The sequence below is a fragment of the Anas acuta genome, chromosome 14 (genome assembly GCF_963932015.1).
Source record: "Anas acuta chromosome 14, bAnaAcu1.1, whole genome shotgun sequence".
In the NCBI taxonomy this organism is placed as follows: domain Eukaryota; kingdom Metazoa; phylum Chordata; class Aves; order Anseriformes; family Anatidae; genus Anas; species Anas acuta.
The window spans coordinates 13,227,595-13,245,327 of NC_088992.1; the positions used below are offsets into that span (position 1 = coordinate 13,227,595).

The 17,733-nt window shown below is 47.0% G+C and overlaps 1 long non-coding RNA gene across 3 annotated transcripts in view; it reads right to left on the reverse strand.

Annotated features, from left to right (window-relative positions):
* Positions 1 to 12,991: 12,991 nt before the first annotated feature.
* The window catches only part of LOC137864003 (uncharacterized), a 47,943-nt gene continuing 43,201 nt past the window's right edge, over positions 12,992 to 17,733 (reverse strand). For all 3 annotated transcript variants that reach the window (XR_011101261.1, XR_011101260.1, XR_011101259.1), the window contains 2 exons: positions 15,568 to 15,648; positions 12,992 to 14,108 (listed from right to left, as the gene is read on the reverse strand). This is a non-coding gene — a long non-coding RNA (uncharacterized lncRNA). The remainder of the gene's footprint in view (positions 14,109 to 15,567; positions 15,649 to 17,733) is intronic.

A 17,733-nucleotide genomic window follows, 5' to 3' on the forward strand; every position in this document is an offset into this window, starting at 1 on the left:
GTATTTGCTCTGTTGCCTCCAGACGTCTTAGTGTCTACCACTCGTTCTCCTTAGCATATTGGTGCCAACCTACTTTGTATTAACAGCAATTCAAATGTTAACAGCTGCTGTCCACGTTAATCAAAAAGAAGATTAATACAAATATATGATTACTGTATGAGCATTGTATAAGTGATATTCGGCTGTCTTAAGCTAAAATAACAATATACACTTTTATCCAATCCTGATACATTTATAAATATATTTAAATGGGTATAAATATTTATAAATAGTTTCTGTAATCTCCTGTAATTAGGCTTTAAGCTCTGTGACAGGCAGCATCTGTTTGATCTGCGTGTGAGTGTGTCAGGTTTCTCTCGCACAGGCGGCGGCGCCGGGCGGGTGCCTGCGAAGGAGGAGGCGAGGAGGCGGCGAGATGGGGTCTGCGGCGCAGGGACGGGGCGAGGGAAGGACAAACGGCCCAGCACCGGGCTGCAGCTCGGCGGGGTTTTGTCTGCAAGGAAGGACTGGAAGCGAGGAGACAGTGGTGGGGAAGCTGTTCCTGAACCCTTTCTATTTCTGCCCAGAAACCTTTTTATTTCAGCTCAGAAACTCTTTTTATTTCAGAATGAATATTTACAGCTCAGGGAATGGAGATGTTGCTCAGATGCCTCCTGGTTTTTCAGGCAACACCACGCGGGGACACAAAGCGAACAGGAGAGGAGGACGCTCTGTCTATCCCACAGCAGGGTCCGGTAGGGCTCTGGTAGGACAGGGGACGTGGAGAACTTGGTGGACAAGTTCTGCAAAAGGTGAGAGAAACAGCCAACTGGAAACGTTTTCCTGGGCACGTGCTGTGTTCTGCTGGAGAACCCGCAACAGCACTTTTGGGAACAATGGCGCAGCTTTTGGGGAGATGTTACCGAAAGTTCCCACACCCTGTGGGCACAAGGAGGGGAGGGAGAGGCAGGGTTTGATGTCCCTGGCCTCCACCCACGTGCCTGGCTTTGGAGAAGGTGGATGTGTCTTGTCCTGTTTGTCCAAACAGCCTGGCCACGTAGCTACATGAGAAGACTATGTTTTGCCCAAGGTCCTGGGGAAAAATCCCTTTCCAGGGAGGTGGAGAACCCTTTGCTATTGTCCAGGCTGAGGACATGGAGGAGGATGGGGAGGTTTGTACCTGTGGGACAGGGGCAAGTGCTGGGAAGTGGGAGAGCAGAGAAAGTGGGGACAGACTGGAACAAAGCCAGACCCAGGCAGGACCAGGGGCTGCAGGTTATTGCCTTTTCCGGTTTGCATGTTTAAAAACACAGGAGAAGTGACAAAAAAAAATAAAAAATAAAAAATGAAAAGTTGCTGAATGATCTTTGCTTTGCAGCTTTGACTTGGGCCTCGGCTGTGTGTCTTTAATCTTACCAAAGTCTTTAATCAGAAGAAAATCTGCCTTATCCTTAAAGCCCAGGGTCTGAGCCTGTGCCGTGCAAACAGAAGCCTCTGGAGCCTGCGGCAGGAGATTGCAGAGAGACAAGCAAACAGGCGGCCGTAGCCACACAGCCTCCATCCGCACACAGCCTCCATCTGCACGCTGCCTCCATCCTCAGCCTCCAAGCAGGGCTGCAGTCATTTCAGGCTCCAGGTGCAGAGGAAGAGAAGTGATACCCAAGGCACAAACCGGGGAGAAGCGCAACCATGACAGCTGTGGAGGAATAAGCAGGCTTTGCAGTTAAAAGGGAAATTTGGAAAGGCCCAGAAGTGTTGTCCCCGTTCACTCGGAAGGAAGTTGGTGGGTTCATGTGAGCCTGGGTTACTTTAGGGATTGTTTTGAAGCTTTGTGCTTTTCCTTTTGTATTTTTTGCAGCTTGCTACAGTTTGCTCTTCCATGGGGTCATGGCCTGAGAGATCACAAAAAGAATGGAGGGAAAAAAGTGCAACCATTCTGCTCCCTTTAGCATACCTGCAATACAACCATCAACATTTCCTCCTCTCCCCCACACCTGAATATTCCTGACAGTTTTACCAGCGATAAGAAAAGCTCAGAGGAAATGGTGAGACCTGGAAATAACCCTGCGTTCAACCTAAAATATGGGAGAAGGGACAGCACTGAAGGATTTCCACAGCCCCCCTTCCTGTGGAACAGGCTCCAGAAGCCAAAGCCCATGGTGGGTTTTGCAGATGATGTTCCTGGTCATGGAGCGTGATGGCAAGTCACAGCTGTAAAGAGAAGCCTGAAAAAAATGCCCCTTAAAAAAAAAAAAAAAAAAAAAAAAAAAAAAGCATAGTTTAAAATATTTCCTTAAAATGGTAGCCCTTATTAAATTTTATGAACTGTGAGAAGTGGGGAGGAAGAGTCTGATTATTAATTTAGAAAATGTCAAAAACATGTTTAAACAGTTTTAAATTACTTTTTTTTTTTTTTTTTTTTTTTTTTTAATGCACAACCTGAGGATTTTAGTTGCTTTTTAACACTGCCTCGCTTATCTGGAATAACACTTGATGAATAATAGAAACTCCGGGTTGCCACGAAAGAGGTCGCAGCCCAGCTGAAGAGGTGGCTGGTGGAGCGGACAGACCTGGGCCACCACCAGGATGTCTTTCTGGGCATCATAAAGAGAGGTGAGACCTACTCAGAGCATTGACATGGCCCATGGCTGCTGCTCTGGGGGGCTGAGGTGGTGCCTGGTCCCTCCAAAGCCCCTCAGCTCCCCTCTGTGATGGGGACAGCAGGGCCACCAGCATGGTTCAGTACAGATGGAACCAGCGTGCCTGAGTACTTAAATATATATTCAATTTCTGAAATCAGGAATATAAGCTTTCCATCACTAGAGTGAAACTCATATTATTTTGTATCCTCTTCTCATACAGATTTATTTGGCATCACACCTGAAGATGGGATGTGCCCATCATCGGGAGCTCAAGCCAAAGTGGGTGACAGCCAGAGCTTCATCTGGTACAAGTGAGATCCTGGGTGTCCCTTGGGTCTAGCTAAAAGTCCTGTGCAGGATACCACCAAGGTTTCATCCCAAACCAGAGGTTTTCTGTGAAATGCAGGTGGATGGGGTGAGCATCACAGTGCCAAAAGCCAGGCACGACAGCCCAGTGCAGAAAGCATGTGCACTGGTGGGGCAAGGGGAAGAGTGGGTCCAATATTAAAGAAACATTAGTGAAGAACAAGGTAACAATCAGTAAATGTTAAAAAAATATATATTAAAAATAAATTAATTTAAAAATAAATAAATAAAAATAAAAATAGGCTCTCTATGGGTTTAAACTCAGTGCCTATGTGAAAGGTTGAGGCTACATCATCGCCCTCTTGACCAGATGACTCTTCAACGAGGAAGCCATCAGAAAGACTATGGGGCAAAGCAGCCCAATACTAGGGGACTTCAAATACTCCCAGAGAAAAATAGGTAAATGTCTGGAGACCACATAGAAAATAACTCCCTCCCAGGCCAGCTAGGAGAAGTAATGCTAGATTCCACCCTGAGCAGGCCATGGGGCTAATTTAAAATGTTATCATTGGAGAGTCGCTCTAAAAGTGCCCATAATGTACTTAAACTCAGTAGCACGGTAGGAATTAATAAAATAATAATAATAAAAAAAAGTTCATTGCTATTTCATTTCAAAAAGGCTGTCCACAAAAAAGAAAGTGGTGAGGCTTGTTAAAAAGAAATTAAAAGCAGATGCCAAAAGGGTAAAATTCTTCCAGGGGACATAGACATTGTTTAAAGATCTTCTATTAGATGATGAGACCAAATCTATACAATTATCAAAAGAGACTTTAAAAGGGCAAAAAATTAGCTGTTCTCATTAAAGACCAGACTAAAGGAGGCTGTCAGAGGTAAAACAGTATCCTTCAGACAGTGGAAGTCTCGTCCAAATGAGGAAAATAAAAAAGAGCACAAGATGGCAAATTAAGCGTAAAACTATGATAAAAGAGAATAACTTTTTTTTTTTTTTTTCTTTTTGATAAGCAGATTTCCAAGGTATAAAAATCCAATAATTGACCTTTTTCTTCCATCACCCCAGCAGCAAGAGCTCTGCAGGGTTGGGGAGGGTCAAGGTGCGGGAGCAGAGCCTGGTTGTGGAAAATGGGATAACATTGAAAAGGGCCCCAAAAGCGATGGCAGAGCAGCCCACCTCCAGGCAAACAGCCCTAAAAATATGATGAAGGTGTCACCAAGAATAGATAGGAGATATGGGGGAGGAGACAGTGCAGGTTTTGCAGAAGGAGGCAGTGCAAGAAAGCTGCCAGGAGAGGCACCAGGCACCCGTGGTGCTGCCCACACCAGGAGGTGACCTGGAGAGGGGGAGGACAGCAGCCAGGGGATGAAGTTTTCTGGACACACCTCAAGAGTCAGAGCTAATTGTGAAAAGTTGCAGCAGAATTTCTCAATATTGAATAAGCAGACGGTAAAATAGGAGGGAACTTCATCAGATGTGCAAAATGATGTGTGCAGGTGAAGCAATCCATTTGTACTTTAACCAGTCATAAGCCTTCAATGAGCTATTACTGCCCAGGAAGGATAACTTGGGCCTTGCATACCCATAGTATTATGGAGACATCGCCTCAGTGATCTGTGATGGCCTAAAAAGTAAATTGAGCGTGGAAATTTTTAGAGGAAAATAAAAGTGTTAAACAACAGAAGCGATCAATTTGTCATTGAGCAGATCAATAATTCACCTGCTACTTAAATACTGCTCACAAATCTGTTCCCTCCACTGGAAAATAAAGAAAGGAAACTAGAAACAAGGAAAGATGAATTGGAAGGCAGCAAAGATAAGAGCAGGGGAGCAGCGGTAAGGAAGGAGCGCACTGGAACCAGGCAAAAGAAACATTTTTTTGTACTTTGCATAACTAAATAGTAGGGTTTGGATGAGCTACAGAAGAACAGCTGGGGGATGCAGCAAGGTGCCCTGGTTCCCTTTGGACCCCAAGGGGGACTGCTTGCTTTTCTTAATTTTAGTTTTGAGGCTTTGTGTAGGACTCCCTCAGGAGGCTCCTTAGATGGAAGAGCTGGGCCAACTCCAGTTTGAGCTCAGAGCAGGATGAGGAGGGCTACGTGCACGTGTTTCTGAGAGCTGCCTTTAGGACACAGGATTTATGGCAGAAATACAGGGTCTTCTGCACTGCCAGGAACACCCAGCTGATTTTTGGTGCTGAGATCGGGCCAAGGTCCACAGCATCACCTGCTGACGGGCTCTGCATCCGCAAGAGATGCCCTGGGTATCGACTGACCGATCCCGATGTGGTAAAGAGTTGGAAGCCCCGAAAGCCAAATCCGCAGGTCAGTTCTCACACATGCTGCACGTTTTTACAGCTGTGCCAACTGATTTATTGGAAAACAGAAATTTCTCAAATTCTCGGAGCTAAAAATGTCTTTTGTTTCGGTTCCTTCTTGACAAGCGTATTTATGATGATCACAAAGAAAAGATCACAACAAATCCTGGCAAAAAAGGGAAGTGAGAAGAGCGAGCCAAGCTGCAGATAATAAGTAACAAATCAGGAAAAGGAGGAAGATAATGGTTGTGATTAAAAATCAGATGCTATGAAATAAAGAACAATTGATGAGAGAAGTAAAAGTATCCATTAAAAAAATCCATATCCAAATGTGTTATGGACAACAAGAAAGCATTTTAAATTATCTGGAACAAAAGAAATTCTAGCAAAATGATGATGTTATAGATCCATTTTTGGATAGATGCGGTAATGTTGTCAATAACAAAGCAGACGATGCAGAAGGGCCCAAAACCTGCTCTGGGTCTGAAGCAATGAAGACAGCATGTTTCAGCTCATGGGCCCCATCATCTCCTGTGCCAACAGCAAGAACGCAGCAGTTCCCAAATTGTTAACAGTTTAGAAGATATTGTGCTGTCACTTTAATTAGCTGAAATAATTATTAATTTTTAAAGGCTTTCAATTAATTTTTAAACCGGTTTTCATCTGGATGATCAGCCAAGTTGTTTCTAAATTTTGTGAATAAAAAGCACTAAATATTTTACAGGAATGGCATCAAAAAAAAAGGTGGTGGTGTGGTGGCACTGAAAACTTCTTATAAACTAGGAAAAAATGCATTTCCAAAGCAGCTTCTGAGCCGAGGCTTTGATACTTATTTCATACCAAGCCTTCAATACTTCATTTTTTTCCCAAAAAAAGTCTTGAGGCATTTGGATGTGTTGGGTCGCAGCAGGTGGGAGGTGATGAGGAAGGTTTGGTCAGAGATTTGTGAGGGTAAGCGTTCTTTTGGACATTCAGGATTTTCCTCTCGGTCAAAGCATCATGACTCGAGCAGAATATTGGCAAAACGGTTGTGGGGTCACCGTGACCTTCATTTTCTTACAAATCCGGATGCAATACAAATGAATCGACGTTTCACCAGGGAAACGATGCAGTCCACCTCTATTGCAAAATACAAGTAAACGAATGTGAAAAACAGTCAATTTGGGTTCCAAAAGGGCATCTTTAAGAAATAACCCCTCCGACCCTTCCCCGGGCTTGTCCCTACAGTACACCGCTTCTCACGTGGCCTGGATGGGGATGTTTGCTAGAGGCTGAACAAACTGCTGTGAGGCTTCATGGTGCAAGAGCAGCGATTCGGGTGGGAAGGGGCATTTTGGGCTGCCCAAGGACCTTCCTTGTCAACTTCCAATGCAACTGCTGGGGGACAAACCACCCATAGTAACGCACGTTATTTTAGCTTTGCCTAATCTCAGCCTAATTGCTGCTACAGAAGGAATTTGCATCCACTTTGCATCTGTGCCCTCCAATCAGTGGCTCTTGGCACAGCAGCTGTCCGGGGTTTGAGCAGGGCCTTGCACGTTGGTGCCCTGGCTGGTGACACCGAGAGATGGTGGGAAGAGCTGGACAGACCTCAAACATCCCCCAGGGCAAACCCCATGAAGTGCTAGTTCCCCTCCCTTCACCTGCAAGGATTGCACAAGATTCAGTAATTAATGCTTTAGGTTACACGGAGTCATTGAGTTCCCAGGTTATGTCTCCAGGGAGCGTGGTGAGCGCAGGCTGCAGGGTGGTGCTGGGCAAGTGATGGCGAGGTGGGAGCAGGGCTGCAGGAGCTGGTAACACCCAGGCATCCATTGCAAGTGGCTGCCAGAACAGGCTGCAATGTCCCTGGTGCAATACGGGTGTGTTTAATGCAAAACAGAGGATGCTATTTGACAAAAATAAAAAAATAAAAAAATAATGCATCAACAGAAGCATTAGCTGGAAAGTCTCTCTAGGTTTAGCATCTCCCTTCTGGTCCCTCTCACTAAATATTGAAGACATTCACCATCTTTTGGCAATTCAGTGCTTTCTGAGGCAGCCTGGACACGTGACATCATTCATTTTGATGCAGTACAAACATTAGAGTTTTTCTGTGTGTTTTTTTTTTTTTCTTTGCCATAATGGGTTTCATTTTGAATAGAGTTCGCTGATGGGAAATATCCATCGTGGCAGGAGGACGCATTTCCCGGCACTGCAGCCGGGAGGGGGGTGCTCCATCACCTGCACCCCTGGGCTGAAGTCCCCAGACTGGAGCCGCGGCTGCGCCGTTCGCTTGTCCCCGTGCACTCGTGGGGCCACCAGGTCCCCGGTGGGTGCTGGGGAGGGGTGGGCAGCCAGGAACTGCTGCTTTTTAAGCAAGAGCTGATGAGCCCACCACAGCTGGGGTTGGAAATTCGGTGTCCTGCTGCTGCTGGTGGCCTGAAGTGAGCTCTCATCTCCTCACTTCCAACATACTAGGAGAGCAGCTCTGAAAGCAGCAGTGTCTGCACTTCCAGCCTGGCCAAGCCTGTAGAAAAAGACCAAAAAAAAAAAAAAAACATACAAAATAAGACATTATCTAGCCCCAGTGATGGCTGTTATTCGCCATCACCAGTGCATATGTGAGCCCATTTCCACGTCCCAAGCAGCGCTGGTGCTGTGTTCACACCTTGCACCGTGCCAGACTGGAGTCACCATCGTGCTGCAGTGGTCACACCAGGGACAATCCTTCACCCTCCAGAGCCTTCTCCTTGCCCTGCACGGCTATGGTAGCTGTCCTCCAGCTGGGATGGCTGAGACAGGGGCAAAAGTGCTTTTGACCATGAACAGAGCCCTGAAATTCCCACTGGTGGGGCAACACTTTAAAGCTGAGCTGCAAAGGATGGGGAGGACAGGCTCCACTTGGACACGCTGAAATATTTATCTTGTGCTCCTACAGACCCAGCCTGGCTTGCACGCCTGTTTGCCTAACTGATGGAGGCTTGATAGCTGCAGCGGGGAGCTCATTAATTGAATTCCAAAGGGATTAATTACAGCAGGAATAAGAGGGCTCTCTGTCATCTTGCAGGTTTTTCCATGCAGCTGGATCTGAGGGGGCTGAGAGGGCCAGGACTTGGTGGTGGAGGCAGCTAGAGGAGCCTGCAATGTCACTGCGGTGTCACCGCTGTCCCGCAGGGTGGCACCAGGTCTCGGTGGGGTGCCGGCTTCTGTTTCCCTTCTCCAGCCACCAGCAAGGTGTTGAGGCAAGTGGGAGGAGGTGGGGATGACCCCGGGTTCCCTCGTGGTGCCAGCCAAATTGCCAAGCGGCCACAGTGGCACAGGGCTTGGTGCGCTGAGCTTCACTGGACGTGAGACCCCAGGGCACCACGACGACACATGTATACAGAGAATTTTATCACTACTATGCCACAGGGGTGACTTATGGGCTGGGGTGGACATAAGGAGATGGGAGCTTGCAAAAATCTGCCCCAGCAATGCGTTTGGCGCGCAGGGCGCTGCTGCAGAGCACTTCCTTTGGCCTTGAGAGCCATCCAGCTAGGCCCTGGGGAGGGACCAGGATTTCCTGTGTTTAAAAATACACATCTTTATATGCATATATATATATAAACACAATCCTCCCTCGCTCTTTCAAAAGTCAAAATTAACTCCAGCTGTGCCAGCGATGCGGTTCGCAGCAGATGTGGCCACGTGCTGCCGGAAAAGCAGTGCAGGGGCTTAAGGACTTCCCCGACCACCACAGCGGCTGGGAAAAACGCGCTCTGTGCGGCTACATCCCAAACCACCCCCTGGCCCTGCCTGTCTGACAGCTTTACTGCCTGACCCTCCATGCAGAAAAGGATTCTTGGCCATTAAATGGTTTTAGTACGGTCAGGGGGAGGCGTTTTTGCCTGGCACTGGCTGTGCTCTGCCTTGGGGACGCGGTGGAAGTTTGAGGGCCCCCAGGGCAGGTCCCTGGGGACCATCGAGAAGTCTGGACTGTTTGGTCATGGAAAAAATTTGGGGCACCCTATGCACAAAGGATGGGCTGTGCACAAACGTCACCTCCTTCCAGCACCCACAGTAAGGGCACTGCTGGTCCCTGGGGATGAGCTGAGCCACAAAGGGAGCAGCACCCACGTCTCCGACAGCCTCGGCCGTGCCCCAGGCACCAGCCCCTCTCCTAATGGCCGTATGCTCCTCTCCTGGTGGAGCATATGGCTCCCCGTATGCTACTGCCGTGTCCGATCTCATACGCTGGCCCTGTTGCTCTTAAGCAGCAGGCAAAAATGTCTCAATATCTTGGCACGTGCGCTCCTGAAAGGTTTGCGCAGGGGATGGCAGCGATGTGGTGGTTCCCCTGCCTTTAAATGTTTAGGGAACAAGTGCACTGCAAAACCCAAAGAACCTCCAAACGTGACCCCAATCTGCGTGGCCATGCTGGCTTTTCGAGCATCCAAATGAGAGAGATCTCAGGTTGTGGGAGCAGGATGGGGAACTGCAGATTTTGGCCAGAGGAGGTTTATTGCTCCCAGGCTGCCCAAACAGCACCCATAGCACGGGAAATGCCAGGGGTCCGTAACCACCAGCAGCACCCCGTTTCCTCCTGGGGTGGAGGCAGAAAGAGGACATCAGACCTGCCCCCTGAGCCCCAGCTGGGCCCTCTGTCTACGTGGCCCCAGGATGCTCAAGGGCAGGAAGAGAGATGTGCATCAAAAATGTAGGAAACGCTTTGCTGGGAAAAAGTTAAGGTAACGGGTGAATCTATTCTAGACAATGTTTAATAGAAAAGGGACTAAAGCTAGAGACAGCTACAGAGAAATCAGAAATCCATTTTTTAATGGATTTGCCTGTGCTTTAGACTGGTTCCAAAAAGCTTGGAGTGATCCAATTAACAAGGTAATGAGTTGCTGAGATATTTACACTGCTTCTGGACAAGGCTCTGGTCCGGGGTATTAATTTGATTGGGAGGGGGGTGTGTATTGCAGATAACAGTTCCCATTTTTTCCTTGTGGTTATATTCAGACTCAGGTGGTGTTTTTTTCAAAGGACTCCCATTATTTCTAACTTTGGGTTTGTTCCCTGTGGGTGTCTGCTCCCCTTCAAAGGAAAGAAAGGAGATTTCTGGGGACAGCAAGGCTGTGCAGTTACCCAGGGGATTGCTGGGGGTGTGTGGGATTGAAAGCAAACCCAAAAGGAAGGATCCACCTCCCAGGGAAGAACATTCCTATTCTGTCTCATTCTGTATTTGAAGAGGTTCAGGTGTTCTGATAAAACCAAGCTCTTAGGTTTTGGGGTGTTTTGGCATGAAGCCTTGGGGAAAAGGTGTAGGCAAGCTCTCCTAAAGCTCAAGGGCCTCATGGGGTTTTGCTGGCTTGTTATCAATAATAGAAACAGCGGGAATGAAACATCTCCGGCAGCTTTCGTTTCTCCTTCAGCCCTCATGTCTCCAAGGTAAACTATTACATTGCTAATATTGAGTGCAGGGTTGTTTGAAAGTATTAAGGCTCCAGTTCATCAGAGGTCAGGTTTTATTTGATTTTGGCCAATTGGCAATTCCCTGTGTTTGCATCTGTTCCTGGAAGTAAATGTCTTCTCGCTTTCCGCGCCAATGCCAGCAGCGGCTGAAGGCTTCCCGGGTGCCTGGCTGTGGGGAGATCTTTCCCACCACCGCCCGAGGCTGGGGAACAGAAGAGCCTGAGCCCCCGTTCCTGAGGTCTGATGTTGAGCCTTTTCCAGCATCTCTGGCTTTCAGGCTGGAGTGCCTGGATCCAAGCCTCAGATGGAGTGAAAATGTTTGAACCTCGCGGAGAAAAAATGTTGTGTGTGCAGACCTCAGGCTGCAGCAGCAATCTATCATCCTGCTGCTTCCCGTGCAAGCTGGCTGATCCGAGCAAGTGCAGTGGCCAAAGCTCCCGGACACCTGGAGGAGGGAACAGGGCTAGTTTTCAGGATTCATGCATGGATGCATTCCGCATCTACGATGGTCTAGCACAGTGTGTGTGTTTCCTGCAGTGGGAAATGCTGGACTTGTTCCTCGTGGACAAACCAACTGCTTAAGGGCAACCAGTCCAACCTGAGCCTACCGAACACATCGGTTTTTTGGTCCTACCAGTGGTGTCAGGATGATATTTCTTTTGGAAATATCAGGATGATATTTCTTTTGGAAATTTTGGGATATTTCTGCTGTGCAGCAGTAGGGAATGGCCCAAGAGGGCTGTGGATGACCCTTGCAGGTCTATTCCAGAATATGCCCTGGGAAGAAAGGGCAGTCTGTGAAATCCTGCAAAATGGAGGAATTAAAAAATAAATAAATAAATAAATAATGCAGACCAAAGTAATTTTTGGCAGAGAACTCCAAGCCCTGAGGGTGTACTTCTTGGTCAAAGGTGACTTCCACTTTGTTGCACAACTTCTGCTTTGGATAAAGACCTTGATAGTGCAAAATCCTGAATATCTGACTGACTTCTCCCAGGGCAGACCCCTGGGTTGTGCTGCAGACAGGCATCCCGCCTAGGAAAGGGGATTTACATTACCAGCTAAGGATCACTCCTGAGAACTCATCACAGCTTCCAGGAGCCACCTTGTCTGGCTGTCTGGTCCAGCCCAGGAACCCAAGGGGTAACCTGCTAGACATGTTGGCATGGCTGATGGTCAGGGACTTCTCAGCCTTCATCTAAGGCAAAGGTAAGGAGGATGGAAATTGCTTTGGAGCAATTGCCATGTCAAAAGCTAACTTAGCAGGAGGCTTTCTGCTTGCCAAGAGGTGCTGGCAAACCTCAGGCTCACGCATCAGTACAGGAAAGTATGAGGCTCTGGACCATGTTGCTCGCAAAGATCTGTAGCCACAAGATTATCTGTTGGAAAATATATTTCACTAAGATGTCACTTGTTTCCCTGATGCCCTTTCCCAGAATAATTCAGCCAGAAGCATTAGGAGCAGGCAGTGGAACTGTGAAGATCAGTGTCCCACGGAGGGAGGTTTGACTAGGTGGGGGACGTGATGAGAAGCAGTTTGAACATCTCCCAGGCTCACAGGACCTGGCATTCGGGATGCTGTGGTCGAGTACAACTGCCCCAACAGCAGTGCTGAACATGGATCTCTCCACAAAGCCCTACACGATGTATTTACTGTGAGCAATGACAGAGCTGGAAAGACCCTAAAAAAAAGATTGATCACAGGCTAGGAACAGAAGCTTTTTTCCCTTTTTTTTTTTTATTTTTTTTTTTTTTATTTTAGTCTGAAGAGTTAGGTTTCCAAGCCTTGGTTTTCAGATTAAAAAAAAAAAACAACACAACACATATCTGAGGCGAGGCAGGCATATTTCATTAACAGTTCAGCATAGTCCAAAACATGACAGCAAGCCTCCATTTAAAATTACCGACACAGACTGAAGCAGCCCCGCTGTGCTCCCTCTTTGCAGAGTGCCAACATCGCTGCGAACCCAAACACCTGGACGTGGCAGCTGCCCCTCCATCTCCATTAGGGCTCCTCTCACGACACAGCTCATTGTCAGGCACTCTTTGCATCTCTTGCTTTCTGACCAATAATTGTTGCTGTCAGCTTGCTCTTATCCCATTTATTATATGGGTAGTTTTATTTGGCTTTATTGCCTCTTTCACCTTTCATGTAATCAAGGTGTATTTTCAGTGCTTTTTTTTTTAACCGATGCAGCTTTTTTTGAACACATTCAGGGCATCTTTTAAAATGATCTTCAGCATCTCTAAATTAATCACCAAAATATTTCCTACGCTTTTCCTCCCAGTTCCTAAACGTTTTCAGCTTGGCCACAGCATGTGCCTGTCTCGGTGCCCAGGCACGTATTGCATTTGGGCATAGCAACAAGATCAGGGCACGGTGTACCTAGCTAACTACTAATAAGGAGTTTAATTTGGTGATCGGTTCAACCTAAACCATTAGAACAGGGGCAAAGACAGTAATATCCTGAAGGTAATGAATGCTTTGAGCTGGAAAATAATCAGGGTATGTTTCTGAAGCTTCAAGGATGTGTGATTAAGAGCCACCCAAGGTCCCCCAGGAGCTGTGCCTGCAGCCACGGCAGCGCAGGGTACGTTTATCTCCCTTCACTCAATCTTCTTTGCTCCCTTTAGGGTACAGGCTGGGGACAAGGAGGAGAATTCGCCTCCTTTTGAAGAGGTAGCTCAAAAATCCCCCGTCCAAGGGCTCTGGCTGAAGAGCAGCGAGTTACCATGTGTCGGGTGTTTTACGGTAGATGCCGGGGGCTGGCTCCTGCCTCCTGGCACCTTCTTAGAGAGAAAATAAATCTTGAATTACCTTGTTTTCATTTCCAATAAAACTGCATGCTGGCAGTTGCCTTGGAGCTAATAATCTGATACGGTGCTGTGCATCTGTGAGTGTTTGTAGCATGGGTGTGCTGCTTCTGTGTTTGAGACTGACAGGGCAGCACTGTATTGTTGTTTTCCTATCGCTATATTGTGCTCCCAGCACATCATAATAAAAAGGAACGTGAAGGAAGGCAATTTATCACAATACAAAAATAAAAGGCGTAATAATGTAAATTATGCACATCATTAACCACAACTGTTGCTCTAAAATGGACACAGATGCCACAAGAAAATCACCTTTAAGTCGAAGTCACGACCATGTTCTCTGAAGGGCTTCCTTGTAGGCACTGGAAGACCAGTGTGCCACCTTCTCATGAGGTCTGGAGAACTGGCTTGGAGCCCCATTAATGCAGCCATGGCAGCACAAGGTGCCTGCTCCTCCCCGGGGGCCAGGTTGATGCTCCCCCTCCACCAGTGAACGCGTTGGGCACCGTGGCTGGGATCCATCTGGTTACGGTGGACGTGGAGCAGTCACCACCAGCTCCACATCCATTCTCAGCAGGTGAAGTCAGTGGCACATCTCATCCTACAGGAGATGTCAGAAGGGCTGGTGAACTACGTGCCACCCCAAGTGCTACATCTCCCCTCTGGCTATGTAGGAGCCCAAAAATAACCACCTCAGGTATCTCACCTGGATGTCTAACACTGCCAGAGGTGAATCCCACACCACGCTGCTGTTTTTACAAGAAATGTAAAGGGGAGAGGGAAAACCCCATGATGAATGCCTCCTCCTTTCTAATTTCTCTCCCTTCTTTCTGCTCATTCTTTTCCCTCTTCAAAAAGGAGTTAAAACTCTTTCATCAGCTCACCTCCATCACAGGCAAGTGCATGACACTTTGCAGCAGCATGAGTGGGACTTCCCAGCCCCCTCCTACCACCCGGATTCCTAAAGCTGGTTTACTGCAACTTAAAACTTTCCCGTGTAGAATTTTCCCCTGCAAAAATTAGACCTCATGAAAATAAATAATTCCCACAGGAAATTTCAATTTGATTACAAATATTGACTTGCTTGGGGGAAGTTAGTTTTTTTATTTTTTTAAAGAAAAATCCATTTGGAATCAACATTTCCAAATTAAACATGTATGTTTCACTCTGTTATAGTATTTAACTTGAAAAAAATACCAATTTTGTTTCCAGTGGATAGGGATTTTAGGAGTTACTTCCATCCATATTTTTCTGCAAGAGCTGAATAAAAGAGATGTCTTAAAACTGGGCAAAGCGGGGAAAAGATTTGTTTTAATTTTCAAGGATTAAAAAATGTAATATAAAATGTTGTAAATCACTTTCATGCTTCAAAAAGAAAAAAAAAAAAAGCATAAATAAATGTATTAAAGTGCAGTAATTTTCTGAGGATGTGGCAGCCAGGAGACACAGGGGCTGAGCAGACACGGGAAGGACTTGGTGTTACACCGGCTTAGTGGTGGCAAAGCTGTGGCATGGGCTCCCCAACATTTCTGGGTTGAACCTACAAGCATGGGGACCCTCAGCACCTAGAGAAGACCCATACTTGAGACATCCAAGCCAATAGGTGTTTGTAGGGATCACCCTCCTCAGTTTAGGGTTTTGCACCCCACCAAAGTTGTACTTCAAGCACAAACACCTCTGTCTTGCTTGTGTTTGGCCCTATGGGGCAGAGCTAAAATCAACAGCCCAGGATGTGTATTTTTGCCCTTTTCCCACAGGTTTACTCTTTCCTCGCCAACAGCAACCCTTCCACTCTCTGAAACAGAAAATCAAGCTGAACTGCTCACAAAACCTCATGCATTTCAGGATGGGTGCTTGGGTGTGAATGCATGATGCTTCTGCCACTTATGGATTTTAAAAAAAGGGTTAGAAACCAACTTAGCTGTATCCAATGCAAGGGCTTTGTCAAGGGAGAAGGGAAAATTTTCTTAACAAAAAAGACCCTGGCGAGCTCTGTGTCCTGCTTGGTTTTGGAGGTGAAGGAGTGGGTAGGAGGAAGAAGGAGCTGAAGGAAAAGCTACCTGATGTAGACGAGGTTTCCATTTACCGGCACCAGTCCTGAGAGGGGTACTGATAGGGGCCAGCCTTCAGCCAAGGGCACGCTGCCAAAATAAATAAACACACACATTTCAAAACTGAAAAATGATTGCCATAGGTGACACTGCCTGGAGATGGGGACTCTCTGGGAGCCTGAACTGGGGGCAGAGGGGTTAAGCTCTCCCCAGAATGGGGGCCAGCCCAGGTCCCTGCTGAAGATGAGCTCATAGCAAGCTCTAGCAGGGATGCTGCTCACTGGAGACTTCCAGGTACCAGCCAGAAATTACTCCAGACAGGGAAAGTGCTTTTTAGGAGCACTCTATTAATAGACGTGGATAACAAATAGCTGATAACAAATGCAAAAAGCCCTTGGACTAAAGTCCTGTTTGCCCAGGCAATATCCCCACTGAGCGCAGCAGCCATTAGTCGCAGCAGGAGGCACCAGGAGCAGCTCTCTCACTGTCAAGAAAACTCAGCTCTTACATCAAAGTACGAAAATAAATGCATGATCTATTTACTTTAGCAAAGGTGCAATTTCTGCACCTTCCCAGCTATGCTCCACCATGCAGCTGCCAGGCTCCAGTAAGTGATGCTCGAGCCTGTCCTACAGCGTGCTGGGCACAGCCTGGTGACCTGCTCGCAGCCCTCCCGGTGCCTGGTGTTGTGCTTGTTGCTCCAGTGAGCAGCGCACACGTCCAGCCCTTGCTCTGTGATTCCTCAATACTCTTCCTCAAACAATTGTTTGTGTTTCGAATATGCTATTCTGTGCAGACATGATTAAACTGTTTAGGGTGAATGATGTTGCCAATGAGGATAACCTCTCTTAAGGTTAATTAATCATTTGTAAACCAACCTTTGGATGTATACATTATTCATAAGTACTCCTGAACTAACGGGCCAGATCGTTTTCAGCCACTGGGTTTTCTGTAGAAGGCTTTAGTTATTCCATAACCGAGGGCGATTGCTGAGGTACAGGGAGGGCAGTGCCTCTGGGCACCTCTGCAAGATGCCCACGCTTGCCCATCATTCAGACCAGAACCCCAGTTTAGGCAGGACCACAGCCCAGCAGCAGCTTTTCTCCTCTACCTGTGTATTTCTTCCTTGAAGCCTGACTGACCTTAAACTATCTCGAAGACTCCTCTCCAGGAGCTTGACATTTAAAAGTGCAGTGACAGAAAATAACTTCTTCTAAAAAAAATATGTGTAACTTATTTATCAGCACTAGTAGAGGGAGAGAGGAATTTAAATGAAGGCATACATATACATAGTGCTGCTCAATCGTGACTTTTCGCTGATGCCGCGTGGTAGCACCATTTTCTCCTCGAGTCAAGCTGCTCTTTGCATTATGGTGGCAGGTGAGGCTCTTCCCCCATCTTCAAACCTGAGACTGGCTGAGGAGGAGCAGGGATAGGGAAAGAAGGCAGCCCTGCATCTCCTCCTGGGCAGCAGGAGGTGGCTTGGTTAGCCCAGGGTCAGTGAAACCACAGGGCAAGGCTTCAGTCTCAGGGCACCCAAGGAGCTAATTTAACATCTCACAGGCACCAAAAGTGGAAGGCAGGAAACAACAAGCCAGCATTTATAGAGAAAACACCCTATGGATCATTCGTTGTCAGACCACATAAATGGAAAAAAGAAAAAAAAAAAAAATCTAAACACTAAAGACTAAACACTGCACAAATCGGTGAGCTCAGGACTTAGGAAACTGCTTATGTATCTGTGGGGAAAAGCCTCATGCATCCCATGCTCTACAGGCTGGCAGCAGCGAGGGCAGACCCTGACAAATGGGCTCTTCACCCTGCTCCCCACCAAAAGCTACAGCGAAGCCATGGGGGAGTCTCCTGAACGTGAGGTGTTCATGTATCTTTAATTATTGTTTCAGCCACATAAATCCATGCTGAATTAAAATTCATGATGGTTCTAGGGTACAAGTGCAAACAATTTGTTCGGTAAACTTTGCTCTAATTGGCATTCTGAAAATTTCCTGTTAATCAAGCCCCTTGGGCTCAGTTTACCAGTGTAGTTCTGTCTGCGAATGTCAGTGCTCGGAGGGTGCATGCATGTACGCCGATTTCAAGGGTCTTTATATGATATTAACTCATACACCTTGTCCTCACATTAATTTGCAAGTAATTTTTTAACAACCTTCTGTG